The 27,914-nt window shown below is 40.6% G+C and overlaps 1 protein-coding gene across 7 annotated transcripts in view; it reads right to left on the bottom strand.

Moving 5' to 3' along the window:
• Tafa2 (TAFA chemokine like family member 2) overlaps positions 1–27,914 on the bottom strand; it is a 475,874-nt gene that overhangs the window by 207,179 nt on the left and 240,781 nt on the right. Inside the window, exon 1 of one of the 7 annotated variants that reach the window (XM_087559022.1) lies at positions 11,736–12,107. The exons of the other annotated variants lie outside the window; for them this stretch is intronic. The gene's annotated coding sequence lies outside the window, so the exon portion shown is untranslated. Of the gene's footprint in view, positions 1–11,735; positions 12,108–27,914 lie in introns of those variants that run through there. 7 annotated transcript variants of the gene reach the window in all.

The following is a 27,914-nucleotide window of genomic DNA, read 5'->3' as shown; positions in this document are numbered from 1 at the left end:
TTACACTGTCAGGAAACCATCCCCATATTTGTTTCTCTGTTTCTGATGTTCTGTCTTAAATCTAAAATGCTATCTTTGGTAAAGGTTCAAATTGGTGGGAAATGGGAAGACAAGATTAAAGAGGGAGTTTGCAGAGGGACCGCGAACACTAAAGACTTTTGAAAGGGCCATTTGGAAATCCACTCCAGAAAGACTGAAATGCATGCTCATACATATGAAAACTAAAAGAGTTTTAAGGAAATTACACTACAATAGGTCGAAAAAGGCCTCCCTCCAAGGTACCTTAGGTTATCAAATAAAAACCCTTGTGCCAAGTATGGGAGACTTCCCCTCCACTTGTTGGTCAGTGGGGTCCCAGAAACTCCCAAACATTAAAGGATGTTACCATTGCTCTTGCCATTCCTACAGTACTGGATGGTAAGACCTTACTGCTGAGGACACTGCATACCTGAGTCACAGGCCATGAAGAAATCAATCTAGTACCTACGTGAAGGCTTCATCCCTAATGGCTGGCTTTCATCGCTCTAAACGTTCTATACTCATTACTAATGAATACAGAAAATGTGGTACATTTACACAATGGGGTACTACTCAGCTATTAAAAACAATGACTTCATGAAATTCTTAGGGGAAAAGGATGGAATCAGAAAATATCATCCTGAGTGAGGTATCTCAGCCACAACAGAATACACATGGTTTGCACTCACTAATAAGTGGAGCCCAAAGCTTGGAATATCTGAGAAAAAAAATCACAGATCATATGAAGCCCAAGAAGAAGGAAGACCAAGTGTGAATACTTCAGTCCTTCTTAGAAGGGGGAACAAAATACCCACAGGAGGAAATATGGAGACAAAGTGTGGAGCAGAGACTGAAGGAAAGGCCACCCAGAGACTGCCACACATGGAGATCCGCCCCACATGCAGTCACCAAACCCAGTCACTACTGGGGATGCCAAGAGGTACATGCTGACAGGAGCCTGATATAGCTGTCTCCTGAAAGGCTCTTCCAGAGCATGACAAATACAGAGGTGGATGCTTGCAGTCAACCATTGGACTGAGAAGACTCCTCAATGGAGGAGTTAGAGAAAGGAATGAGGTAGCTGAGTGGGTTTGCAACCCCATAGGAAAAACAACAATATCAACCAATCAGACACCCAGAGCTCCCAGTGACTAACCAAAGAGCAACCAATGGCTCCAGCTACATATGTGGCAGAGGATGGGTCTTGTCAGACATCAGTGGGAGGAGAGGCCCTTGGTCCTGTGAAGGCTCAATGATGCAGTATAGGGGAATGCCAGTGTGGGGAGGCAGGAGGGAGTGGGTGGGTGAGTGGGTGGGGGAGCACCCTCATAGAAGCAGAGGGAGGGAGGATCAGATAGGGGGTTTCTGGAGGGGAAACTGGGAAGAGGGATAACATTTGAAATGTAAATAAAGAAAGTATCCAATAAAAAAAGAGAGAAATTACACTTCTTGTTAGTTTATATTAAATAGAATGCAAATGCAATCAGTTCTAAATTATAAAAGAATGATATTGTTTCATTTAAAAAAATCTCATTAGTATAAGAAAAAAGTAATCAACAGCGTTACTAGCTGTGGACCTGCAAGCTACAATAACAACTGGCCCTGCAAACACGCCTGCTGAAATGGTGCTATGAACATCATAGAGTAACCACTATCTTCTGGTTGAAACAAAGATGGAACTCGTGCATGGTACGATTAACTGGACCAGAAGCTCACGACCAGCTACCTGACTGGCTCTCAGGTGAACAGCACTATTTTTCTGCTAAATGATAAACCTCCCTTTATATTCTTATCTATATCCTCACATCTTAGCGGAGAGAAGCTTATTGGTTTTTATTTTTAACAACAGGATGATTAGTGCATCCCACAACTGGACACAATGCAGAGGATGAGAGCCCATGGAATGCTCAGCTCTAAGTGGGTCTCGGTGGGTTGAGTAAAGGAGAGTACATGAAGTTGGGAGGAAAAAGAAGTGATGGGTGCAGGGAGAGGGAAAAATGGGAGAGAGGGAATGTGGGAATGACTTTCAGCAAAACACATTGTGTGCGTGTGTGTGTGTGTGTGTGTGTGTGTGTCTGTGTCTGTGTGTCTGTGTGTGTCTGTGTGTGTGTCTGTGTGTGTGTGTGTCTGTCTGTGTGTGTGTGTCTGTGTGTGTGTGTGTCTGTGTGTCTGTGTGTGTCCGTGTGTGTCTGTGTGTGTGTGTCTGTGTGTGTGTGTGTCTGTGTGTCTGTGTGTGTCCGTGTGTGTCTGTGTGTGTGTGTGTCTGTGTGTGTGTGTGTCTGTCTGTGTGTGTGTGTGTGTGGTGTGTGTGTGTGTGTGTATGTGTGTGTGTGTAAAATTCAGAAATAATAGAGAAGTTTTTTTTTTTTCGGAGCTGGGGACCGAACCCAGGGCCTTGCGCTTCCTAGGTAAGCGCTCTACCACTGAGCTAAATCCCCAGCCCCCTAGAGAAGTTTTTAAAGAAGAAATAGAACATAAAAAAATAAAATTACTTTGAGATTTCATCTCATCCCGTGATAGTGGCTATAAAAAAGAAAAAAAAATGACAACAAATCCTGCTCAAGATGTGAGCAAAGTGGGATACTCATCTATGTATTCCTGAACATCTATCTAAAGGGGTCTACAGCCTACCAGAGACACAAGCGCATATTGCCACATCATTTGCAACAGCCTCCTAGTCCATCAACAGAAGAATGGATCATTAAAATATGGCATACACGAGCAATGGAATTTACTCGGCTAGTCCTCAACAAGCAGCCACCCGGATTTGAACAACACCATTTGTTAAAGATGCTGTCTCTTTTTTCTGTGTGTGTTTGTCTTCTCTGTCTCCACTGATGGGTGGAAGTATGTCTGGGCTTTCAGTTCAATCTCACTGATCAACATGTCTGTTTTTACGCCAATACCATGCAGTTTGATTAATAATAAAAACTCTATGATACAATATGAAATCTGGAATGATATTGCCTCTATCAGTCCTTGTGTCAGTCAGGAGGTTTTCAAGCAACCATGGACTGTTTGTTTGTCCATGTTAAATATTTCTTTGTCAATTTGTGAAGAATTTGCTGGAATTGAGATATGGATCGCTTTGACTCCATAGCTTGCTTCTGCTTTTGGTAGGATTGTGATTTTCACTTTAGCCCTACCGATCCATGAGCATAGGAGAGCCTCCTCTTCGAGTATATTCTTCAATTTATTTCTTTCTCCGGATCTTAAACATTTTATTATTCAAGACTTTCCACTTGCTCAGAGTTATCCTGAAGGGTTTGTGTGTTGTTTGTTCTTTTTTTGAAAGAGGGAGGGAGGGGGAAGCGAGAGAAAGAAAGAGGTCGGAGAGGGAGAACATGACATTGAGTGGATCTTGGAGAAGTTGGGAAAGGGAAACCATGATAATAACTCAAATATTTAAAAATACATATTAAAATAAATAATATGCGATTTCTAGAAAAGTTGATCTAGATATTGTTTTAAAAATGTTATCTGTTTCATCTCATAAGCACATCCCAATGTTATAGACATAACATATAAATGTTTCTATATGTGTAAATAGGGGGGTTTGAGAGTGGATGTAGGCCATGGAATTAAACAGTAGACCTCAAGGGGGAAGAAGAAGCATTGAGAAAGATGGAGAGGATGTGCAGTTACACACACACACAACATGGACACAGAGGACAATCTGGGCACAAGTCTGGGAAGTGGATGGGACAAGAAAGGAAAAAAGCAAGAGAAATAATTTTTGTTTGCAAAAAAAGAGGTGAAACCTAGTTTTTTGTATGTTGATAAAAAATAAAATAAATTAAAATCAACTAGAAGCATTGCTGAATTTGGCACTTACTGAGTACCTTACATCTAACCCATGCCCTATCCACTTTTCACCCTTGGTCTTTATTCTAACTGGCTTGATTCAAACATTCTTTCCTGTTGCTCTTCTTCCCTAGAAACTCTTTCCAAATGTGTTTCTGAAGAGCTGGATATTTCGTACCTGTGAAACGCGCAAATCACCCACCAGTGTAGTTCTTTCTAAACATTATATTGTATTGTGTGTTTTGTTACCTATACTTTATTGTGTGTTAATATTTCATTGTGGCATGTTTGTTTTATTGTGTAATTATAAATAAATGTACAATGCTCAGGTCTTCATTTTCTTATTTGCTCACTAAGGCTGAATCTGTAGTAAGACTTAGCAGGCTGCAGGAAGAGGGAAACAGGGCGATGAACAATTTCCCATTACCCACCCCAAACAGAGAGGTTTGCATCAATTGTTTTATTTGGGCAAACATAATTTCTGCCACGCTTCCCAGTATAATATCCTCAGTTTTTCACTTCACTTTTTTGATGTCGATTCAAGCTAAAGTTCTAAGTCTCATTAGTTCATTTGCAATATGCAATTGCTACAGGCAAACTTTTTAAATAGCGTAGTGATTGCAATGGCAGATTTACTGCCACTTGTAATGTCACCCAGCACAGGAATTATATAATATCTATGGCATGAGAGCGATAGATGACCCACGCAACCAATCATCACTCATTTAGATGCTAAATAGGATAGTGACTATGAAGAATATTCACTAGTTCAATTGGCGATCAAGTATATCATTATAAGTACTTGATTGTAAGATCAGAATGCACCACCCCATCATACAGCACTGCAACAGAAGCATTATTTGAGACAAATGAGAATGAACAAATGTAGGAAGAAGTCTCGCCTCTGCTTCCTTCCTCTCACAAACAACAGAAACTTCTGAGCAATGAGGAATTACACATATCTATTCTGCTAAGGAAGTTTTCACACCACGAAAAAGACAAAAAGTTGATGTTGAGCTAGGTCAGTAGACAAGCATTACTAAGATAACCTTGATCTTCTATCAGTTTCCCACATATATTTGTCTTACACAGTCTGCTGGTCCTAGCAGACTGAGCCTCTGTCCTCTTTCTAGCCACTTGTTTGCTGGTTTGTCATTCTTTGTTAAGAGATAGAGACCAAGTCCTAGTCACCCCTCTGAGATACTCAGCAGTCAGTCACTTATGAAGGTCTCTGTTATCCAGATACCAGCAGAGCTTCTTTTATGTTAATTTATCAAGTGGCCATTTATTTCCAGGATCCAACTCAAAGAAACTATGAAGATAAAGAGTAAAAAGCAGATGTCCTCCAGTACACTAAATATAATAGAAAACTATTAGATCATAACATTAACAGAGTATGGAAAAGGGGCAAATAGAAAGTTACTGGGAAATCTTTTTATTGTAAAGGTACTGAATGAAGAAAGACAGGGAGGATTAAAATGAACATTTAAGTTTTTAAAAAAAATTCCCTTTGGCAATAGCAGTGAATGGATAGAGATGTGGGAATGCAGTAGATCTAAAGTTCAACATCACCAGTACAGAAGAGACAAGAAGGCAACAGGAGGTACCATCAGAAAGAAAATGTGAAGTCAAGTCATCATGAGTCATTTACTGTCATGAAGACTCACTCTGAGTGGCAGGGAGATTCACAGGAGTGTTAGAGCAGAAGAAAGACAGATTGCCTCAGCGTTTCTGCTAATCACTCTGGCTACCTCATAGCAGGATAGGTGTGGGAGGGGCAAAAAAGGAGGGACACATTAGAACGCTGTAGATTAACTCAGGACAGCAATGCTGTTGGTTTAATGTGAGGTACAGGTGGTGAGAAGTGGCCTAATATGGGAAACAATTTGAAGACATAGCAAGGAGATATAGCAATACATGTAAATGGATCTAAGATGCAGAGAGCTCAAAGATGACTCCAAAATCTTGGCATCTGAGAGACAGAAGAATAGAATTATAGCTGAGAAGCATACAGCTATGGATAAAAGGGAAGGCTGCTGGTTTGTTTGGTTTTGTGTTTGTTTCTCTCAGGAATATGGGTCTAAGAAATTAACTCCATATTGAGCAAAGTATGTTTGAGCTGTCCATTAGTTCCCCAAGTAGAATTATTGAAATAAGTAATTATAAATATGTAATCTGTATATAAATTAAGAAATCAGTCAGCAAATACTGGTTAGGCAATTTATATGACTTAAAGGCACCGGACTAAATGGCATGAGTGTTAGTGAATGAAGAAAGAAAGGAAAAGAAGGATAAATAGTGGGTCCACCATCAGGCGGCAGGAGCAAGAGAAGCAACTAAACACTAGGGCAGAAAAATCAATGGCAGAATAAAAAATAGATAATGTAATGCACTCTAAGTATATATATATATATTTGTAATACATATACATATTATCACAAAATGTGTTATCTACTATGGGAAATACTATTATTAATGGATAAGGTAAGATAAAAACTGTGCTATTTGGTCATATAAAACAACAGTGTAAAGCTCAGTGGATTTTCTGGGACTTCTTAGATGTCAAAGGGCTTGGCACAGCACACAATGCATATCTCATCAAGGAAGCTTCTGCTTCAGTTCCTCCCTCCAAATTCCTAATCTGAAACTTTCTATTATAGACTATGATGTGGAAGCATATGTAAACCAAACACCTTTGTCACCAAGTTGGTTTTGTTCATGGTGCTTTCTCACAGTGATAGAAAGCCAAGTAAAATGGAAATTGGTACTGGTTTTATGGGATATTGATGTGACAGAACTGACCATGTCTGGGGAGGATTGCAGAAGAACTTTGCTCTTTGGGCTAGAAAAGTCATTGAATGTTTGGAGCTTAATGAGCTGTTGTGGGAACTTAGAAGGTAATTCTAAAACCACTGCAGACTGATGGAAGCCTAGCTTATGAAATTTCAGAGGAAAGTTTTTTGAAGTCCCTCAAAGACTCTCTCAGGGATATTCATGTGATATTTTAAGTTAAGAACCATCAAAATGAAACCTTTACTTTGCTGGGACAATCATTATTGGTCATCAGGAGTAAGAAATTGGGACCAGACCAACACTGTTGAGGATTTTCAATCAGAGAGGATTTTCTCAGGATTCATCATGAAGAAGCCTTGGTCAAGGTGGAGCCAAACTTGTGCCTTGCACTGAAAGCTGAACATCATAGGGTACAAGAGTTTTGCTGGTGGTATTGGTTTTGAATGCATGAAAGAGTCATCTAGAGAGGTGACATTTGGCACCATGTTGCAAGGTTAGAGTCCCTGATGAGAGGCCAAATAATGCGATTGGTTAAGATATGGACTAGTCTCAGTGGAAAACCAAGCATTTTTAGAGATGCCAGTACCATGCTGTCTTAGTCAGTGGTTCTATTCCTGCACAAAACATCATGACCAAGAAGCAAGTTGGGAAGGAAACAGTTGCTTTGGCTTACACTTTCAAATTGTTATTCATCATCAAAGAAAGTCAGGACTGGAACACAAGCAAGTCAGGAAGCAGGAGCTGATGTAGAAGTCATGGAGGGATGTTACTTACTGGCTTGCTCAGCTTGCTTTCTTATAGAACCCAAGAGTACCAGACCAGGGATGGCACCACCCATAATAGGCCCTCCCACTCTTGATCACTAATTGAGAAATGGAGGTATTTTCTCAAGGGAGGCTCCTTCCTCTGTGATAACTCCAGCTTGTGTCAAGTTGACACACAAAACCAGCCAGTACACATGGGCTGATTACCAAAGACTTCAGCTGTGCATCAAAGCAAGCCTGAGGCTATAAAATATACTCTGTGTGCTTTGACCAGCCTTTGGGAGCATAGGAGAATCCCAAAAACGTGATATGGAGCTTTACACTGTTAGATTTTGGAATTTTTGTTGGTCTGATTGTGACTGTGCCCTAGTTCTTCGCTCTTATAATCAGAAAATATTTAACTTTCTTTTAATTTCCAGAAGCATACAGCCATGAAAACTTGTGTACTTCAGAGAAATTTCAAACTTTCCAAGAGATTTTTGAATACTTTAGAGAAACATTGGATACTTTTAGAAATGCTTAGAACTTTGAAACACTGAACTTTGAAGTATTTGAGTTTTTAGAGTGTTTTATATTGTGTTATTAATATGAGTTCTCTAAGAGAAAAAAAGAGAAAGGAAACATTATGGTTTAAAATTGAGATACTTGTATGTCAAGTTGACAAGGAGTCAACTGTGCTGGCTAGTTTTATGTCAACTTGACACAAGATAGAGTCATTTGGAAAAGGGAACCTCAACTCAGAAAATACTCTACCAGATCATCCTATGGGCAAGTCTGTGGTACATTTTAGTGATGGATGATTAATGTGAAAGGATATGGATTGATGTGTCCTGGTGGTCCCTGGGCTGGTTGTCCTCGGTTGCAAAAGAAAGCAGGCTGAACAACACATGAGGAGGAAGAAAAGAAGAAACACTCTTCCATGGTATCTGCAAGAGTTCCTGCTTCCAGGTTCCTGCCTTGAATCCTTACCCTGTCTTATCTGGATGATGGACTCCACATTGTAAGACCAAATAAAACTTTTCCCTTCAAGCTGATTTTGGTCATGGCATTTTAGTACAGCGATAGAAACACCGACACACTGGTTAGTGGGGGAAAGGATCTACTATAGGAATAACTACCTGCTGATGTAAACGAAGGAAGACCAATAGAAATAACTTATTGAAAAACAACAGGCTAACTAAGTACATCATGTGTCTATAACATCAGCACTGGAGCCAGGGAAACAGAGACAGTTAGAGTCCCATCAGAGACAATGGCTAGCCAACTGAACTAAGCCAGTGAGCTCCAGATTCAGTGAGAGGCCCTGTCATAAATGATAAGGTAGGGATGATAATAAAGATAAATATTGATTTTTAGACTCCACAAGTGCATGCACATGTAATTGCCCATACTTCCCATGAGCACGTGCAAACATACATGCAGTTACCACATGAGAGATTATAAATTGACTATTCTGATATACTGGTACTATTCCAAAGTGCCCACAGTGATAAGAACCATTGCTCTGTTCTGCACAAAACGAATGTAAGGCATATGCTGGTAGATCATAGGTGCATTGTGGAAATAGTTCTCTACAGAGACATTGGGTAACAAAGGAAGAATGAGGGTAAGAAAAAGATACTGATCTTTGAGAGGAGAGAAATGGTGAAATTAGTACATAAAGAATAAGATTAAACAAACTAGTAAAGCACAGTGTTGCTACAAAAGGGTATCAGGATCCATTTAAGCTGTTAGTCACAGACTAAGTGAGAACTATCAGCCTACTTCCTGAAGTCATTACCCTCTACACAGTGGTTCTACACACAGTGAATTATTCTACATAGTGAATAATGTTGAAGGTATTATAATGTCTGGTTTTGAATTAATTTGTATGTGATATTTTCCCCTCCCCATGATAGGTTTTTTTTTTTTAATCCTGGTATTGACATAAAAAGACATAGTCTATAATAGAACAGACAATCCTAAAATAAATCCATGTAGCTAAAGCCATCTGATTCTCAACAGAGCTGTCAAAAACAGCTTCAACAGAGAAGAAACAGAAGCTTCAACAAATGGTGCTGCATAAATGGGCCACGCACATCTAGGAGACTAAAACTAGATCCATATCTCTTACCGTATACAGAAATCAACTGAAACTTGATCAAAGACCTTAACATAAGATCTGAAAACTTGAAACTGCTAGAGGAAAAAATACTTCAAGATTTAGGCATAGGCAACAACTTTCTGTTAAAACTCTGATAACTTAGAAAATAATTCCAAGAATGGACAAATAAGATTGTCTTAAAATGGAACGGCTTTTTTGCAGCAAAGAAAACAATTAACAGAGGGAAGAGACCGGCTACAGAATGAGACAAAATCTGATCTGGAAGTTTAAACAGCAGTGCGCAATGTCCAGAATGTGTATCCAGAAACGTTAGAAAAGTTAGAAAACAAAGATCCAATAACACAGTAAACAAATGACAAAATGAACTGAGCAGACAATTCTTTCGTAAGAATTATTATTATTTATGTGTGTTTATGGTCACGGGAGGTTGTGCCTTCATGTACGTAAGTGTATCATATGCAGGCAGTACCCGCAGAAACTAGAAGATATGATATCCCATGGAAGAGAATTAGACATGATTTTAAGCCATCATGTGGGTACTTGAAACAGAACCAGGGTTCTTGGTTCCTAATCACTAAGCCATCTCTTCAGCCTCCCAAACAGACAAACACACACACACACACACACACACACACACACACACACACACACACACACCCAATAAACATGAAAAAGAGTTCAGCATCCATAAAAGGCAAATCGAAACTACAGTGAGGGTGGGAGAGATGACTCAGTGACTGAAGTGTGCACTTTTCCTGCAGAGGACTCGTTTGTCTGATTCTCCACACTGATATCACATGCATAGTAACTGTCTGTAGCCTGAACTCTGAGGGATCCAATGTGTCTGCCGTATATGTACACACTCATGAATATTTTTAAAACTATATTGAAATGCTGTCTCACCAGTAACAATAGTTATCATAAAAAAAACTAAAACCAACAAATAGTGGCAAGAAAATGGAGGGGAAGCAGCTCTGTACATTACTGATGGAAATGTAATAGCCCAACCAGAAAAGAAGTCAGAGCAGAGGATCCTCAAAAACCTACTCTATAACTCAGTTACAGCAGATCTGGGACTATACCCAATAACATAGAAGTCAGCTTAATATAATAATATACACACTGTTGTTGCTGCGTCATTCACCGTAGTCAAGATTTAAAATTAGTCTATGTGCCCACCAAATATATATAATGGAGTTTTACTCAGCCATGGAAAAAGAATAGAAGCATCAATTTGCAGGAAATGAATGGAAGTGGTGATTAATGTGTTAAATGAAGTCAGTCAGACTCAGAAAGACAAAAGTGAATATCACATGCTTTCTCCCATGTGCCAAGGTTAGACTTAGAGTGAAGGGAGTATTATTAAAGAAGAAATGGAACAGTTTGGAAGATGGTGCAAGAGAGGGCAATGGGGTAAATATCACTGAAGAATGGGATGTGTGTGTGTGTGTGTGTGTGTGTGTGTGTGTGTGTGTGTGTGTGCGCGTGTGTGTGTGTGTGTGTGTGTGTGTGTGTGTGTGTGTGTTGTTCTAATTTGCTTTTCACTCCTGTGCTAAGGCTAAGACCAAAACCAACAAGGGAAGGAAAGAGTGTATTTAGCTCATAGTCTTCAGTCTACCATTGAGAGAAGGCAAGGCAAAAGCTCAAGGCAGAAGCTTGAATCAAAAACCATGAAGGAATGTAACTTAGTGGTTTGATCCCATGGCTGGATCACTTAGCTTTCTTATTTAACCCAAGCCCTCCTGGATGGTACCAACCCAGTAAACATGGCCCTCCCACATCAATCACTAATTAAGAAAAATGCAACATTGACACATCCACAGGCCAAGCTGATGGAGGTACTTCCTCAGCCGAGGACCCCTCTTCCCCAGTGTTTACACCATGAGTCCATCCCTTATCATCTTACAAACAAATATCACTATCAAACTATAATTTTCATATGTGAATGCCAAGAGCTCATGAGACTATCAGTATAAAATACAATATAAAACAAACTTTCAAATGTTGCAGTCTTTTAAAAATCCAACAATTTGAAAGTCGAAGTTCTCTTTAAAGTTCCAAAGTCTCTTAACTGTGAGCTCCTTAAAATCAAAGAATAAATTAATAAGTTAAATACTCTCTTACTCCAAGAAGAGACAAGGCACATTTATAATCAGATAGAGCAAACTCAAACTCCAACAGTATAATAGCCAACATCTTGCCCTCACGGGTGGCCTGACCTCTTGTGCTGCAAGGAACGAGAGTAGCCCTACCTCACTGGCTCTGCTGTCCACAGAACATGTTCGCTTATCTCAGAGGCTTAGGCAAACTGCACTCTGACACTTACATTCTCCTTTGTGGTTACCGTGGTATCTCCAGGATGATGGTGTCTCCGCTGCAGTTGGGCTTCCTTCACCAGTGGCCTCTCCTAGTTTCTCATATTGCTGGCTTCAGCCACTCGCATGATTCAGTCCTGTAGCTTTCATTCTGCCAAAACTCAGTGCCACCAGGGAGATGTTTACACATTACCAAGTCCAGCTGACAGCTTGAGATACAGCCTTGGCCCCTTTGGATCACAGTTTCTGCAATGCTGACCTAAGAAAATACTTCCCAGAACATTTCACCTCAGTGTTGCTGGTCTCATTAATCACAGTTGATGCTTCAGCCCCACATGAGCGGCCCTGATAAAGTCTTGGCTGCCTGCTGAAGCACCACATCTCCATTATCTGCATTTCCTTCAGCATTTTAATCTTACATGTTTCTACAGAATAGCCCTTGAAGCTCTGAGCACCTGATGGCTTTTCCAGCCTAAAGTTCCAAGCTTCCACACACCTGTCCCCCAAAATAATATGGCCAGTCTGTCAAAGCATTACATCACAGTTTTGGTCCCATTTTGCATACTAGTTTGCTTCTCTGTTGATACAATACAATAATACCATGTCTGAAATCAACCTGAGGGAGGAGAAGATATATTTGAGCTACAAACCAAGTCTGTCATGAGGGGAAACCGAAGTAAGAACTCAAGGCAGAAAGTTAGAGGCAGGAGTGAGAGAAGAAATGGAGGGGTGAATATTACTCACTGGATTGCTTCTTCTGGCTTACTGGCCTAGCTTTCTTGTACACTCCAGGACCACCTGCTCAGGGGTGACATTACCCAGAGTAGGTTCCCCCCCACCCCCGTATCATTACTCAAGAAAATGCGCAACAGACACACCCACAGGCCAAGTTGATTGGAGCTTTTTCTTGACTGTGGACCTCTCCTCCTGGATGTGTTAACTTTACAACTGAGGTAACCATCACAAGTATGGAAAAATAAACAGCTCAACAGCCAACATCTTGCACTCACTGGTGGCCTGACCTCCTGGGCTGCATGTTGTTTTGTAAATTATATTCGATAACATATTTTAAAAGAAAGCAAAAACAACAAGAAACTAAGGACAGCAAATAAAATGGTAGGAGTAAGGCATGACAAAACCTTGGAGGAAACAAAGGATCATGGGAGATGTAGAAAAGTGTGTGACGCATGAAGAAAAGGAATTAAAAGATCAGAAATGAGGAAGCTGAAAGTGTAATTGTGTGCAAGCTGAAGTTAGTAGTGATGGAAAGGACAGGTGCTGACCATGGGAGGCAGAACAGAATTGTCGGAGAAGGATTCAAGGAAATAAGTTCTGAGCTTATGAAGTCTTAGAAGAATGATCGGCATACACATTAAATTGCCTTTAATTAAAATGGGAATAAAAGGTATAGTGAAAGAAGATAAATCACTAGCAAATACGGAAGAATAATTCAAAGGTACATTGATAGGGACACTGACATGTAGAACATCATGAAGCCTATTGACATATGAGTCAAAACCTGGGTGTTTCCTAAGAGTGTCAATAGTAACAAGAAATCTTCATTTTATAAGATTAATGATGGATGCCAGAGGAAGAGAGCTCAAGATATCTTGAAGGGAAGCAAGATCCACTGAGGGCCTGCATGGTTACTGGTTCAGGAGGATGGGGACATTTTCAGAGAAGAGATTAGGGAGCTGTCTCTGTGTAGGCAAAGGAAAGGTTGTGGTTGACACATGAAGGAAACAGGACAGGAGTCCAACCTAGAGGGAAGTGGGATGTGGGAGAAGCTTGTGGTTTCTCTTGAAGAATGATTTGAAAGGAATACAGGGCAGTTAGAGCCAGCCTTGAAGGCTCACTACGGAACGTGATGGGGAAGTGGAAAGTGTTTGAGAACGTGAAAAAGGAATCTAGAGCTTTCTCTTAGCCCCTCAGAAAGAATCAGGTGCCTAGGGATAATGAAGTCCTAGTTACAGTGCACAGACCCCTCGTGACCCCTCTTGGCCCCTGATGACTTGATAGACCTCTAATGGGGGTGTGGCCTCAGTCCAGTTCTTGGTGGAGTACAAGGTCTGCCTTCAAGTTTAAGCCATAGTTTACTTTAAGGAAAGTGCATATCATTTTAGAAAGTGAAGGCAAGGTCACAAAGAAAGGATTTCAGAATTTGGAAACAGATCATTTGAGCTTAAATCTCTAGTAACCACCTGCCTTAGTTAGGGTTTCATTGCTATGAACAGACACCACGACCAATGTAATTTTTATAAAGGACAACATTTAATTGGGGCTGGCTTAGAGGTTCAGAGGTTCAGTCCATTATCATCAAGGTGGGATCATGGCAGCATCCAGGCAGGCCTGGTGCAGGAGGAGCTGAGAGTTCTCTATCTTCACCCAAAAGAAGCCAGGAACAGACAGAACATCCTCAGGCAACTAAGAGGAGGGTATCCAAGCCCACCCCCACAGTGACACAATTCCTCCAACAAGACCACACCTTCTAATAGTGCCACTCCCTGGGCCAAGCATATGCAAGGCATCATACCACCAAACAGACCCATCATTTCCAAAGCCTTCTTTGCCAATTGCCCACTGACCATCGTGGCTTGAAAAAGGCTTTCAATCAAAGTCATTCCTCAGCACACCAAATTTATGTTTATGCTATCCAAATCTCCAGGATATTATTCTGGAAAGGTTAGGACATTAGTAATCATGAGGAAAATGATAATTTCATGAAATGGGTTATAAGGGGTAAGGGATAAGAAGACCCCAAAACTAGAGAGAGAGTTCAGTATTGCGAGACAAACCAAGAGCAAGTCTACAGAGGAAGGACAGCAAGCAAATCTACATCAATCTTCATGCTGTTCCTGAGGAGGCAGCAGGTGACACACTACTACAGCAGTGGCATAGGAAAGGAAATATAAAACCATCTGACAATTCCTTGATGCCAAAGCTACACAAAAGACCATCGGAATAAAGGATCAGTCTCGATAAGGATAGAGAAAAGAGAAAACAAGAAAACCTTTAATCTATTTACACAAAGTAGACTTACATTTTTAAGTCAAAGTTGGCTGTTTAACCTCAAATTGGAAAGATAACGCTCATCTCCTCTCCCAGAGTAAAACTGAAACCCTGAGAGATAAACCATCCTCAGATAAGGAAGCCCACTTCGTTGTATTCCTGATTACAAAGGAGCCACTGCAACAGTGGTGGGAAACACACACTAAGTACTTACTGTAGCATCTCAGAAGTGCTCTGCTTAAAGCTTTTACATATGTTATTACAATCTTGTTCTTAGAGAACCTGAGTGCAGTGTTATTTGTTCTGCTTACCAAAAAAAAAAAAAAGACAGCTCGCATCTACTTAAAGCAAAACCCAAGATTTGAACTGCTGAACACAAAGCCCCACCCCCAATTGTTGTCACACTTTCTACCGTCTCCACCCAGTGGTACGCACTATTCATACATCCAGTCATTAGGATAATAATGGAAAACATGGAACTCAGTGGCTATTTCAGACACTTCCTTCCTCAGCAGAGGTAAGCTCCTTGGGATCTTACATCGTAATTGCAGATGTTTTGGTTTCCTCTTCCAACATCCTGCCAGGGGAAGAAGGTAGCTAATTCCCATGAATGGCCACACCCACAATCCAGTTTGTCATATGTCTTGAGTCACAGCAGCAGCTCTTTTGATAGCCTTGTTGTTAAATCCTCAGAGGATCTGTGGCAGAAATAATGTAGTATCCTCGTCTTTATAAATGCGGAGAGAACCTGTCTCCCACTGAAGCCGGATAATAGTTGGTTTCATAAAATAAATGAGTATTCCAACGGACGAGAGCTCACTTATCTCGGTGTACTAGATGTCAAAGTAGCTGAAGAAACAGTGACGCTCACCAACTCTCTGCCCCTCAAGCCGTCGATTCCCACCATCAGTTTAAACACTATCATAAATAATTATAGCTTCTCACGAGGCATTCTGCAATTAAAGTACATTATTCTTTTTTCAACTCTAGGATTACGGGACTCTGATCCATCCTGTGCATGATGTCTCTCAACACCCATAATTAATCCCTGCTATAAGCACACCAAAATTAATCCTTGGTCTATAGCCTTGTATTTATACTGGAAATCTCAGACACCTTCATTCATTATTTTTAACACATGAAAATGATTTTAGCTGCAAATATTGTCAGAACCCAATCCAAAGCAATGTAATAAGGAGGGCGCCGTGTCTAATTGTATGCTTGGTGAGCACTGAACACTGTCCAGCTGCTGTGAAATTGGATACCTTTTAATGCCTTTCTCTAATAAGTATACTCTGTGAAAGCCATGAATGAGGAATCTGCATGCGAACCATGTAAATTTTTGTTGCAGATTACCTGGGCTCTTTTGTGAAACTCTATACAAGGCACAAAGCCTTGGGTCTGCTCTGCCTGTCTCAGTAGTTTTCAACACTCAGAGGAAAAGAGCAATTCCATCTCCAGCTTGGACGGCACAGTTTAACGTCAGCTGCCTGTGCCCCTGGTGTTCAAGCCATTTTCCCATAAGAAGTTTTTCTATAAAATGCACAGCTGGCTCGTATAGCAGCTTTATCAGATGAATTATCTTTGGAGAATCTTTTGGAAAACAAAAGGTAACATACAGAAGACCAAATTTTTGTTTCAAGTATGTGGCAAAAAATTTCTGCACCTGATCAAAATTCTGTATATAGAGCTCTTGCTCGCCTCCGAACCCTCTTTAGACGCTCATTCTGTTTTACCAATGTTTACATTTTTGATAAATTTCATAACCGGCCATAAATGTTCACCACTACTTTATACTTTTTATATCGGAGCTGCATCAAATAGCATTATGCATCACTTCCTCCACGGCTAATCTCCTTATCCAACTAATTTCCCATGCCAAAATAAGTTAAAAGTATGCAAAATGATGCTTGGAGAAAAATAATTGGTATAGCTTGCTGCTATAAGAAAGGTCTCTGGCCACAGAAGTGGCCCTCTGATTCCAGATTAACAGCCTTTACAGACACAGATAGCTACTGTGTTACACATTCCACTTCTAATTAGGTCCACTGCCCTCTAGGTGAACACGGTAAGAGTGGGTGCCTCAGAAGACTTAGAAAGCAAGTGGCTGGAGGGAAACGTGAAGGAGTGGTGAGATTAGCAAGGACAGAAATATCAGGCGTCAAAGAATGCCTCTGGTATTCCTAATGCAAATGACTCCACAAACCTTCCCAGGGCCATGGAGTCCTTTCCTTAACATGTTGGGATGGCCCCGTGGAACGGATTCTGTGTGGTAAGTTCTTTCCTATCTTATATAGCCACCAAGACAGTGGTAATCTTCCTTGAGCCACAAGCTGACTTCTCCTGGGACTAGCAAAGGAGGAAAGCCAAAATAGTTAGAGGTGATTGTGAAAGGGTGAAGAAAACTTAGTTTACCCAACTGATATTATATCCAAGCTCCCCCCCCCGGCCCAATCCACTTCCGTGCTAGTTCATATGGGCTATCAAAGTCAACTGAGGAGAGTTCTTAGGCTGAACCTCCATTTGTCTCACTCCTACATTTACCTAGAAACTTACTGCATCAAGGAGGTTAGCGGGGCAAACAACTTCCAGTCAGATACAATGAGTTCAAATCCAAATGAATTATCTAAAATGCTTAAACAAACCGTCTTAGCAGCTCTGAGCTATGGTTTCCATCATTAGATAATAACTGCCCTACTATACCCTCCGGAGGGTTAAATATGATGACGTATGGAGTTACTAGTGCAGAGCTTAACTGCGAGTCTGAAAAGGATGTTTTCTATTTAGGCTATTACTATCCAAAATAATTTAACACCAGCAGCTGTTATAATAGAAGTAGATGCGGTGAGAACGATATCAACTGTCTATTGAATGCTTTCTATGCTAAGCACTGTGTTAAGCTCATGAACGCAGCATTTTTTTAATATCATTAAAACTCCATAGCATAGATATAATTAACAGAGGGGAAAAAAATCCCTGGTGAGTATTATCTCAGAAAAGGTATACATGAACAAGTAGATGAGAGTCACCCCATGTCTTCGAGTAAGAGAGCTTTCCGAATAGCAGGTCATTGTCTTTCTTCATTTTTACAGCGCTCATTGGCATCATATCCCCACCTATGTAATATATCCTGATGATGCATCTCAGACCTAAACGTAAGAGATATTTTTGGAACAAGTAAGCTAATCCGTAGAGATATATTCCCTTAGATCATGCTGCTCATACCATAATGCTCTCAAATAAACACTCCTCATCCCACTTTCCGTTCGGTCGCTGTGGCAAACACCCTGACAGAAAGCAACCTGGGAGGGGGAAGAAGTGATCTCACTTGCAATTCCAAGTTACAGTCCATCATTTCAAGGAAGTCAAGGCAGGATGTCAACCACCCATTTAAATCCCAACCACAGTGGTGAGCAAAGAGAGGGAAAACACAAACTTGCTTGTTAGACTGTTAGTTCTCAGCTAGCTTTCTCCTTCCTGACTGTTTAGAAACCTCTGCCTCGCGAACACTACCACATCTTCTTATATCCATTAAACTAAAACGGTCCCCAAGAGACATGTCTACAGGCCAACTTGAGCTAGGCTATTCCTCATTAAGACCCCCTTCCCAAGCGATTCTAGGTTGTGTTGAGTTGATAGCTAAATTCAGCTAACACACTCCTCTAACCAAAATCCAGTGGACCAGGATTAAGTAATACAACAGCTATCAGATAAAGAGGGTGGCCAGAACCTCTGATTTTTCCAGAAAGTTTTCAAGAGGACCCAGGGCCAAATCTGCCATCCAGAACTCAGAATCCCAAGAATAAAGCCTAGCCTTCCTCAGCAGTGATGACGGCACCAGACATTCCCGGGAAGCCAATAAGAATCTGTTCAGCAATCAATGTTGGGTACATCCACCAACTAAATTACATTCAGTGCCTCAGAAAGCAACCACATTCTTGGGTAAGTCCCAGGCCCTTCCTCTATCTCTATAATCTTAAAATCGGGCTCTGGGGTTTAGTGCAGGATTAACCCCCAAGGCTACTAAACATACACAAATTTGATGCTTGCCACGGAAATGCCATTTGGTCCCAACTTTCCGGATGTTTCTTCATGCTCTTTGTGGTACTTTATATGGGTCCTTTTCTGTATCTCAGAAGTTTTACTTAAAACACCAGAGCAGGAGGTGGAGATGCAGTCAGTAAGGTTCTTGCTGTACAGGCATGAGAAGCTGAGCATGGATCCTCAGCACCAACATAAAAGTCAGACACAGTTGGGGTGGGGGCTCTTCTGTAAGCCCAGTGCTGGGGAAGAGGAAACAGTTGGATCTCTGGAGCTTACCAGCAAACCAGCATGGGCAAGAAAGTATGCTCGGCTTCCATGAAAGAACTACTAGTCTTGGAGAATAACAGAGGCAGATACCTGACAAAAACTGTTGGCCTCCAATCATTTGTGTGTGTGTGTGTGTGTGTGTGTATGTGTGTGTGTGTGTGTGTCTGTGTTCATGCACACATGTACATACACATGCACACACACACACATACATGCACACACACACAATTTGTAACAAAGAGAAAGTTTCTCTTAAAAGAATGCCCACATCTTCGTTGCCTACCCTGACAATAGTTAAGTCTGAGAAAGGGAAGTGTCAAGGCTTGAAAATAACTAAACACAGAAAGTGGTTCCTCAAGCCCTCTGCCCCTTTACAGAATGTAGTTTCCTAACCACTTTCCTGCCACACCTATATATGATTTTATTTATATGCTTAGCACTTTAGGAAAAGCACACTTAGTGTCTAAATTAAGGAACACCTGCGTGTTGCCAAACACATGAGATTCACGATAGCATTTGACTGGATTGATCAAGAACTAAGCTTCGTGTGGGTATAAGAAATAATTATTAACTGGACACCATAACCACGGACTCAGGGAGGAGGGGGAGCAAAGTACCATAAACAAAGATAGGGTTTCACTGATGCATCCTCACCCTGAGAAAATGCTAATTTGAAGAGAGTTTGCTTTATTTTTAGAAGGCCTGGTTCTGACAACACTATCCAGAAATAATTATTCAATAGTGAATGCCAAGAAGCTCACATCCAAAGTGATAAGAAATATTTTAAGCTACCTTTCCCAGAAATACAATCTGTTTCTCAATTGATAGGAATTCATCACAGGCAACTGCTTATATCACAGTTCTTCAGAAAACTTCGCCATGCTCTAATTCATCAAAAGCCACCAGACCAAGCTTCCATATAATCCTTCAATCAAATACATAATTCTTCCAGCTGGTTATAAGTTTATAAACCCCTTACTAAGCCCCTGATGTACAATGTCACACCAATTTCAAAGTCCTTCCTAAGGAACAGAAACGCTAATTACTGCTATATATTGACATCCCTTGTGATATTTTTAGAAGTTTAACATGAACCAAGGTTTTAAGAAACAATGTAAATTCTTCAGTAAAAATTAAAAAAAAAAAAAGGCAGGCACTTCTTGAAACAGAAATTTGAAACAAAGTGAAAGAATCATTTTTAAAACGACTGATTTGGGAAAGCTGAAGAGACAGCTCTGTGGGTGAGGTTCTATACTGCTCTTGCACTGGATTGGAGATCAGTTCCCAGTACCCACCCTGGGTGCCTCGAGACTGCCTAGGACTCTGCCTCCAGAGCAAACCCCACACCCTCTTCTGGCCTCTGTAAGCATGATACACATGCAGATAACCACACAGACACGCAAAGAGGCGCATGACTTCAAAAAGTTAAATATTTTACAGAGTGATTTAAAAAACAAAATAACAAGATAAGGAGAATTTTAAAGTGGGGAGCCCAACTCCTAAGGAGCGCCAAGATCTCAGCCAGCTTGGCTTTCAAGCCCCAGGTATGTACAGTAGGGAAAGTGCACTCTGTGTCCTCCATAGACTGGTTATGTGAGGGCAACCTGCAATGCACCTAAAGCCACACCATGCTGCTGTCAAGTGCGTCTTCATGTGAAAGGGGATGGCCGGGGGAACACATTTGGTGGCTGCCTCTCTATCTTCTGTGATCACTCTGTTTAAAACTTCCTTCACAGCAGTCCGATAGAAGTTATCGCCCTACGCAGGACCAGAAAGAAAGAAAAGGGTAACTTCTTTTACTTTGATGTCATTAGAATTAACTTTAATTTTTTAGTGCTTTTACATGAATACACAACATGAAGGTGTAGTGCCAGAGAAGTGTTAGTGAGACCCAAAGAAACAGACAGGAGCTGATCCAATGCAAATCACAACAGGGCCTTTATTCACAAGCCCAAGCTTGGGCTGCCTGCCAGCCCTCACACAGCAAGACGACTTTGCTGGAGAGAAGGCCCAAATACCTATGGGGGTAAGGCTTTATAGAAAGCAGCAATCCGTGTGCGTGTGCGTGTGCGTGTGCGTGTGCGTGTGCGTGCGCATGCGCGTGCGTGTACGTGTGCAAGCATCTACTTGGGAAGCTACTATGGCCTTTTGCATAATTGGCTGGTGCTGGGAGTCAGACCATAAAATGTAATTTCTGTTTCCCTCTGCATTGGTGTTCGTGTTCCTTAGGAAGGGGGTGGGCTTGTTGGGAATTAACCTGGAAATGCTGAATTGTTGGGGAAGATTAACCTAGAGATGCTGGTCTGTTGGGGTTAGCCAAGACACTGGAGCTGGGCTCTGCTTTTGTTGGGAGGTAACTTGGAAACTAATGCCTGTCAGTTTATCTGAGTTCAAGTTTTCTAAAATGGAATCTGAACTTAAAAGATTTGGGCTCTCAGATCCCACATCCTACTTTACACTGTCATTTTGTGAATTTAAATACAGAGAAAGTGTTTCTCTGGGTGAAAATCCTGAGTCTGAATTGAATGAGCGACCACCACTTTTCGAGGATTCAGTGCAGGGAAAATGGTGAAATACCTCATTAATAACATTTATATTGATTTCATGTTCAGCTAGTATTACATGGGTACAGTTTCATTTCAGGGTGAAGTTGCAAACCCTCTATTAGGCTATCGTTAACTCAGGGACCATGTTCATAGTGCATATACATAATCAGTATAGTATACAACATTAAAATAATTTCAACTATTTTTGCTTGCTTTTTCAATAAGTCATCTAGAAAATGTTAAGTCCTGCGTTTGTGTTGTATTTTATTGGGCAGTCCTGGGCTAAGAGATAAGGGGTAGAGAAGTTTAGGTTTTCACCAAAATTAAATCTTGTCACATGTCTCCTCACAAGCTCATCAACCACAACTGGAAAATAAAAATATACTAAGACCACACAATGTTTCTTCTCTGCTAATCTACATGGACATGTCATAAGCCATCTGCTTGTTAGACAGTGCGTCCCTAGAACTCTGACCCATCTTCCACTCATCCCTACCTATCTGGGGCAAATCAATGCTTTAAGGTCGGGTCTCTATAATCCTGGAAAACTTCCCCTTTCTTTGGTTTGCGGTAGATAAATGACCTCAGCCTGGCTTTGGTGTAGACTTCCCCACTTTGAAACTAGGATGGATCCTTCCCTTTAGCATCCCAAGAGTCAAACACCAGTCCCAAAGCATGGAAAACTTCAAAACTACTTGCTGGAGAAGAAATGAACAGAACACATGACAGGAGCACAGATACTTAGCGACACACACAAGGGAGCTTCAGTAGCATCCCCATTTATACAACAGTGCGACTCCCAGGAGCCTCTGCTGTCTGGAAAGCAGCCATACCATCGAGGATGAAAGAGAAAACAGAGAAATTCACCAATAATCACCGAGTACCTGCTATTTGTCAGAGAGAAACTAACTAAATCTCTCTCGTTTAATCTGTACAAGAATCTTTATTGTTATAACATTTAAACAGCTGGTGAGCGCTGTCATCGCTCCCCTACCCCATCCCCACCTCACACTGCTCTAAGCACCTTTTATATGTTTGTTTTCAGGCTACCCAGCCCCATAGAGTGGGTTCTGTTATTATCCCCACTCAGCAAAGCAAAGAAATAAAGTAACTTTCACAAGAATACTGTGTTCACCAGGGTTAAAGCCAAGATTAAAATTCAGGACAACCATAATATTTGAGATCTGACTTAAGTGTGTTCTCAAAGCAGATGGCTTCTTATACAAACAAAAAAACTCAACTTCAAGAAAAATCGCCCATAAGTAAACATTACCTATAGATATAGAAGGGCACATAATGCATAGAGTAGAAGACCTCAGAAATGCAGGCTAAAAACAACGATCAGAGATATTATAAGCCATTTGAAAGACTAACTAATAGATTTATAATGGTTACATTCACATAAATCACTAAACTTAGAAGCAAAATGTTATACTGGTTAATGACGTATGCTGTAAAATATTTTAAAAGCAAGCAGATAATCGTCACAAGTAACAGGATAATGATTTCCCCTTTGGAGAGGGAGAATCATAATCAGGGCAAGTAGGATGCCTTTGAAGTATCTGTTTACTGACAGAGGTGGTAATGAGTTGAGTATTTTCATTGTGATTGTTTTTTAATGATTTGTGTTATTTTTACTTTGGCGGGGAGCAACTTAGTCTAAGTATGTGTATAACATGTGTGCAGGTGCCTGTAAAGAAACCAAAAAGGCTGTCAGTTCCTTTAAAACTGGGGCCCTGAAGGTATGACCCTCCCAGTGTGACAGCTAGAAACCAACCCAGCCACACTGCAAGAGCTTCACGTGTTCTTAACATGTTCTTCACATGTTCTTAACTGTTGACCCCTCACACCTCCATTGTAAGAGCTTCACATGTTCTTAACTGTTGACCCCGTCCCTCCATTGTAAGAGCTTCACATGTTCTTAACAGTTGACCCCTCGTCCCTCCATTATAAGAGCTTCACATGTTCTTAACAGTTGACCCCTCGTCCCTTCATTGTAAGAGCTTCACATGTTCTTAACTGTTGACCCCTCACCCCTCCATTGTAAGAGCTTCACATGTTCTTAACAGTTGACCCCTCGTCCTTCCATTATAAGAGCTTCACATGTTCTTAACAGTTGACCCCTCGTCCCTCCATTATAAGAGCTTCACATGTTCTTAACAGTTGACCCCTCGTCCCAGCCTGTTCATGATGACTTTTAACATAACATATATTCATGCAAAAATAGTAACAGTAACATTGAGTATCTTTAATACAGAATATATATCTATAGGACAGAAAGAAGTCAAGCAACTTTCCTGGGGCTAAGATCTACTCACTCTCTGGTTTTATCTTAACGATCACTCAAGTATCTGTGCCTATTTTTTGTCCTTCAGTTTTATGTGGCACTAGAGGCTGGACATGAAGTTCCATGAATGTTATAAAAGAGTTTTACTCACCGATCTATATTGTCAACTGAAGAACCATAAGCCTAATTTTTGAGACAAAGTTCTTCTATATCCCAGGTTTATCTCAGACCTACTATGTGCCTGAGTAAAACCTCGAACTTCTGATCATTCCTCCACATCCATCCTACCTCTGCTGTTTAAATAGGTCTCCTGAGATACACCATCATTTTGCTAAGAGAATGTGATAATTAACTCCACGTGTCCACCTAACTGAGCCCTGTATCTCCAGAGCAGAATGACAGTACTCCTCTCCAGACTCCAGACCAGTGGTTCTCAACCTGTAGGTCATGATCCCTCTGGAAGTCAAATATCTTGCATCTGAAATATCAGATATTTATATTATGATTCATAACAGCAGCAAAATGAGAGTTATGGCGCAGCAACAAGGTAACTTTATGGTCGTGGGTCACTGCAACATGAAGAACTATATTAATGGGTTGCAGCATTAGGAAGACTGAGAAACACTGCGGTAGACTCTGATAGAAATAATGGCCACCTTGAGCCTCCAACCTGCTAGTTCTCAAAGTAGAAATTCCATCTACAGCTCTTCTTATTCCGTAGCTTCATATTTCGACAAGAACTCTGCCATCACCCTGTCTTTGAAAGGCATGGCATTCACTGAATTTGAGTCTCTGTATTTCTTATTGACTAGACTTTGGAGCAAATATGTTCATCTGTCTTTCTTCATAACAAAACTTTGCCCTAAAATATCAGAGCTGTAAATTAGATGCTAAAAGCCTGAGAAAAGAATAACAGGCTGAGAAAAAAGGTGCTGCTAAATAACTCCACGAGAGGTGAGAATTAACAAGAAGAAAGGAGAGTGAAGAATGATCCCCATCTTTAATTGCAAACTGAGGAAGCATGGTACAAGGAAGGGCAATCTCCTAGGGGTGGCTTCTCTACTACAATTCTATGGAAAGAACAATGTTGTCCAAAACATGATCTTTTCTTACTGAAGTTATATCTTGTGGGTTCTACAGGCAAATACATAATATAATTTTAAAAAATTTAACACATCACACTTACAACTCTTCTTTAAGAGAGAAATAATAGCAACACAGAAAATATCCTATATTGAAAAATATCAAGGTAAAAGGGAATTAGCATGCATACCTATTTGCATGTATAAATATTGAGATTCCAATTAGACAACTAGCTGTGGCTGTGAGAAGAAAATTAAATAAAGCATGAGAGAAAGGAAGGATAAAGATCATAACTAAGGAGAAAATTCCTGGCAAATCCAGAGATTAAGCAATGCCTCAGCAGGAGGCAAAGGCTCAAAATGACCGAGAAAACTGAGAGCAGTAACATGAACAAACACAATTTACTTTACTTTATCTTCTGTTCCCAGACAACACTGCGGCAGACAGCACAAATTTCAAAATAAGCCAGGAAGTCAATGCACAAAGATTCAAATGTGCTTTGTTTTCATTCCTGGTTTCTAGAAGTATTGTCAGAAGATGAGGAGACAACTCAGTTGGGAACAGCACTTACCACACAAGCACCAGTACCTGAGTCGGAATCACTGGAAGTCACACAAAGCCATTAGTACCTGAGTCTGAATCACTGGATGCCACACAAGCATCAATACCTGAGTCTGAATCACTGGAAGTCAGAAAGCCAAATATAGAACTTCTGTATCAGGTATCATGCCTGATACATGAACTTCTGTATTCCCAGCGCTACTACAGAGACATGGGCAATGGAGGCAAGAGAAAAGGCCAGGAGCTGCAGGGCTAGTTAGCCTGGGCCATGCAGTCCTCTGCATTGAACAAAACTAGAAGCCCTGCCTCAAACAAGATAGAGGGCAAAGACGAGCACCAGATACTATCCTCTGACCTCTGTATGGGGAACAAAGTATGCACATAACTGCATTCTTGTATATGAGTGAACACACACATCAACACACACATACACACACACTGCAGAAATATCCAATAAAAACACAATAATTGGTGTCAGTAATGTGACTGTAGCATTCTTTGAATGGTGATTTGAAAGTGATAGCCCACGTCTTTAGGCTTAGATGAAGTAAGGAAACCTAGTGAATGGGATTAGAATCGACTGTCATCGAGAATCTTAGCATCTGTATATAACTCTGTCAACGTGTTAGATATATATGTCTTAGACATTGAAATACATGCCCAGTTATCTTATATAGAATATCTCTACTTTATATTACTGTATATAAGAAGGAGAAAAAAATGAATATTAGCCAAAGATAAAAGTATTTCATAGAATATATCCAGGTATAAATTTGTAGCAAATTCATATTGCTACCTTAGCACGTGGGTCCACATAGGGAATGTATGTTAAAGGATAGAAGAGAGGCGTGAGATCTGCTGGACATGTGGTGCAGTTGGTACAAAGCTTGCCTGGGATTCAGTCCCCAGCAATGCATTAAACTAAGCACGGTAGTGCATGTCTAGAATCCCAGCACTTGTGAGGTAGAGGCAGGAGAATTAGGGATTAGAGCTCATCCCCCACCGTGTATCAATGAGGCTCTGTCTAAAAAAATATCATGCTAAATACTTTATGAAATGTGACTGTGTGTGGGTTGGGGGTGGTGTGTGTGTGTGTGTGTGTGTGTGTGTGTGTGTGTGTGTGTGTGTATTGTATACACTTTCCTCAGAGTATTGTCTAGCATCTGTCTGTCTACTGTAATCTAAGAACTGACAACAGAATCATGCCACTACAGCTCTATCTAACATGGATTCTCTATCAAAGCCTTTAGAATTCTAAAAAGTGAATAAAAACCTGTTGTGTGTGAAAGGATGTTCCAATTTTAAGTAAATCCTTACAGCCTAGACCTTTGGCTTTTCTTATTTGGGAAGGAGAAGATTCTTGAGAATCTGTAGCTGTTGAGATGAACTGATTTTAATTTCACTGCTGTTTTGTTTAAGTGTCTAGAGGGATTGGAAACAATAAGGAAAAGTGCGCACCACAAGTTATAGCTCTTACAAGCACTGTCTGCTTATTTTTGCCTCTAAGAGTCTAATACTGGGAACAAAACAGGCTAGAATATAGGACAGGGATGGTAATATTGCTTTTCAGGTAATCAAACAAAATTTAGCTAAAGCTATAAGTGTAGGTGTTAAAGTAATGATGGCTAATAAAAGCTAGGCTCTTTATGATCAAATACAAAGCAAAGGAGATAGGGAAGCCTGCCTTAAATAGGATAGTGGGATGATCCCGTGTTTTATGGATTAGGGGGTCATAAACTTAAAGTATGTCCCACTCTGCCCACTCCACACACTTGCTCCAAAACTAGAATGAAGCAACCCATCTCCCTGCTTTACAGAGAAACTATGTCTAACTATTCAAAGTGGGGCTTCTGAACGTTTCATTACTCAGTGTTGCCAATTAAACCCAACGTAACTAATACATACTTTAGAAAATTTCAAATCCTTATAAGCATTACAATCACTGGTCAAAATCACAACACCAATGTGATTTCTTCTGTAAACTGTAAGTGCAGTCTAGAGCTCCACACTTTTACAGTTCTTCTTTTCTTTCCTTCATTTGTATGCATGTGTGCCTAGTCCCAAGTCTTTCTAAGTGTGACAACTGAGGGGACCATAGACAAATGGAGCCAAGGCAGGTATGTGCCCCACCCATTTTCTGCCACGGACGCTCCAAGATAAAAATGTCCAACTTGCCAATCAATGTCAGTATTTTCAGTATATAATTACATTTTTCTATTAGCTAATAATAAAGAAGCAAAGATATTTTCCATACAAACAGAACTATAAAAGGTTAATTATCAAGTTTTATCTCACTTGTTCATCTTGACTCACTCTTTG

The sequence above is a fragment of the Rattus norvegicus genome, chromosome 7 (assembly GCF_021556685.1).
Source record: "Rattus norvegicus strain SHRSP/BbbUtx chromosome 7, alternate assembly SHRSP_T2T, whole genome shotgun sequence".
In the NCBI taxonomy this organism is placed as follows: Eukaryota; Metazoa; Chordata; class Mammalia; order Rodentia; family Muridae; genus Rattus; species Rattus norvegicus.
Note: the sequence above shows the minus strand (reverse complement) of the source record. Positions and strands in the feature narration are given on the sequence as shown.